This window comes from Ammospiza caudacuta, chromosome 2, assembly GCF_027887145.1.
Source record: "Ammospiza caudacuta isolate bAmmCau1 chromosome 2, bAmmCau1.pri, whole genome shotgun sequence".
In the NCBI taxonomy this organism is placed as follows: domain Eukaryota; kingdom Metazoa; phylum Chordata; class Aves; order Passeriformes; family Passerellidae; genus Ammospiza; species Ammospiza caudacuta.
This window is the reverse complement of record NC_080594.1, coordinates 16,996,153-16,999,123: the sequence shown is the minus strand read 5'-3', so window position 1 is coordinate 16,999,123 and position 2,971 is coordinate 16,996,153.

The following is a 2,971-nucleotide window of genomic DNA, read 5'->3' as shown; positions in this document are numbered from 1 at the left end:
CCCGCGGGGGGCGGGCGCTCTGCTCCCCGCCCGGCCGGGAAGGAGCCGGGGCAGAGCCAGAGGAAAGGGGCTGGGGAAAGCGAGGGGAAAGCGAAGATTCCGGGGGATCCGGCGCTGCCCGCCCCCTCTCCTGCCCCGCTTTCCAGGAAAAGCGGCCGGGAGCGGGCAGGGCTGGCGGCCGGGGACAGCGGCTCCCAATAGCCCGGAAGGAGAGGAAAAATAGAAAAAGTAAAGAGTCTCTCAGACGTACATACCTTCCTTTGATCGCTGCATATAACAGAGGCCTTTTTTTTTCATTTACACACACACACCGACAGCCGTGCCTTTCTCCACGAAAATGCGCACCCGTGGCTGTAATTTCTGTAATTTAGCAGGAATTTATGGTTACAGCCCTGAATCCAAAAGAAGAATGTCTAAAAATAAAATTGAAAGAACGAAACCACGGCTTTATTTGCAGATGCCATCCTGTAGTAGAACACGTAAGTGACATTAGAGAATCATTCACAGTGGAACGAAGGGCGTCTCACACTGCACCACCTCTCTTACAGCACCAGCAGAGAACACCAAGGGAGCCTCAAATATTTCATTGTGCAAAAATCCTCCTCTCAGGTATTCGCCAGGAAGTTGTGATAAGCGGGTTTTGAAGCTCTGTTTAGGCTATGCCAGAAGACTCCCTTGACCCTTTTCTACCCCTGTCAGCATCAAGATCTTGTGTCACCAGATCCTCCTGTGGCTGCAAGAATAACCAAGCAGAGGTGCCACTCTCCCTACCAATAAATCACAACTTGGACTGAATTCTGAGCCACCCCCCTCAAGTCCCCTAATTTAAGATTTCTACTTTCATGATCCAGAAGCTTTTTTGTGGAAATTTGTGGGAGAAATCAACTCCATTTAAGGATTAAAACTTTGTCACACTCACTTATCTTCTCAGGCAGCCGCATCCACGCCTGGTCTTTAGTACAAAGTGACACTTTCACTCTTAAATTAATAACACTCCAGCAAATACCCCTCAGCATCTGGCAGGCAGATGCCTTTGCAGGTTGGATGATGTAATGAGTACAGAGAAAAGGGCAATAATATTTCTCAAAAGGACCTGTAAACAATGCTTCAGAAATCCAGCCTCTATGAAAGCTGCTTTCTGATCTGAGTGACTTTTTCTGCATTTTTTTTCCAGACATTAGATTGCATTTTACATCACAACATTAATCCCTACCTAATGGATATCCTTCTCTTGCAGGAGAGTTTTCAGTTAGAATGAGCTTAGTCATTCAATAATAGTGATAATTGTAATAACCTCTTCTTCTATTTACCACTGGTTTGATGCTTGTCTTGGCAGTGGAGCAACAATCACTTCCTGGGATTCCTCATTTCCATCCACACTTAAAATTACTTAAAAGTCATTCTAAGTGACAACCAATGTTGCCAATGTAAAAAACTCCAGCTAGCATCCCCAGGGCCCTGCAGGGATCCTGCACTTCTGGGAGTCAGTGTGCATCCAAGTAACCGCAGAGAAGTGCATGCATAAAATATTCTACAAAACTGCTAGAGACTGTGGAAATAACAAAACATCTTTTGCCATGGTTTTACCTAAGGTCAGCAGACGGCCAACAGTTCTGCCACTTTTAGTCAAGTTCAGACCTTCCTTCATTTTGACCTTTCTCTGTTTGTTTATTCCAAAGTTAGTTAGGAAATTAATTCAACACTCCTCTTACAAACTTAGGATCCGTGCTTGACACACAGGCAGGCAATTGAGCTCTTCTCTTGCTGGAGGAACAGAGCACCCAAACAGAGCATTCGTTTGGTTGCTCCCTGCTGATATTGAACATTGCATCTGAAGCAAGGAGCTAAAATGTTATTTCATAGCAAAGCCTAAATGGTGTGAGATGAATTTGCAAATAGTGCTTGATCCACTTTCCACAGGGGTTAGCCTAATGAAACATCACATGGCTCCAAGACCCACAGGTCAATTACACTGCACTTAGTGTGGTGCCCAGTGCTTTTACTTCATCAGAGTTATCACAAATACCAGGCACTAACATCAGCCATGAAGTCACCCATATATGCCCTGATCCAAATAATTAATGAGCGCATTACAGACAAATTAGAACTGTAGATGTTTTAGGATTATTGTAACATCTGCATTTTGGTCCAGAAGGCAAAACAGCACCTGGGGGCAGGTGAGCTGGTTTCAGCCTGGGCACTGCAGGGAACACTACTCTACAAATCCAGACTTGTTTCTGGGTGAAAACTGCAGTGAAATGTTGATCATGTTCCCCTAACACTTGTAATCCAAGGATTGTGTTGGCTGTTTGTAGTTATCTTTGTAGCACCACACCTCATTTATGGCTGAGGGAGTGAAGGCCTCCCACCATATAAGTTAAAAGCAGGTTCAGGACCATCTGATGAAGGTGAAGAGCCATGAGTGTCTGGGACCTGGTCAGATGCATCCCAGAGTCCTGAGGGGACTTGCTGATGTTGTTGCCAAGCCACTTCTCTCCATATTTGAAAAGTCACAGCAGTCAGGCAAAGTCCCCAGTGACTGGGAAAAAAGGGAAACATTGCTCCCATTTTCCAAAAGGGGAGAAAGGAAGATATGAGGAATTCTTTACTCAGAATTCTTTATTGTGAGGGTGCTGAGGCCCTGGCACAGGCTTCCCAGGGAAGCTGTGGCTTCCATCCCTGGAAGTGTTCAAGGCCAGGCTGGAGGGGGCCCTGAGCAACCTGGTCTGGTGGAAGGTGCCCCTGCCCATGGCAGGGAGTTGGAACTTGATGGTTTGTAAGGTTCCTTCCAACCCAAACCATTCTATGGCTTTATGAAATGTACCATAGGAGTGTGGCTGATAAAATAATCTCTCTCTGGATAGAGTGCCCAGAAAGCCAAACAAATAATTCTGGCCTTGAAAAGTTCATGCAACATTTGAATAAAGAGAAATGCATGCACTTGCTATGACTTCAGAAAAAACAAAATATT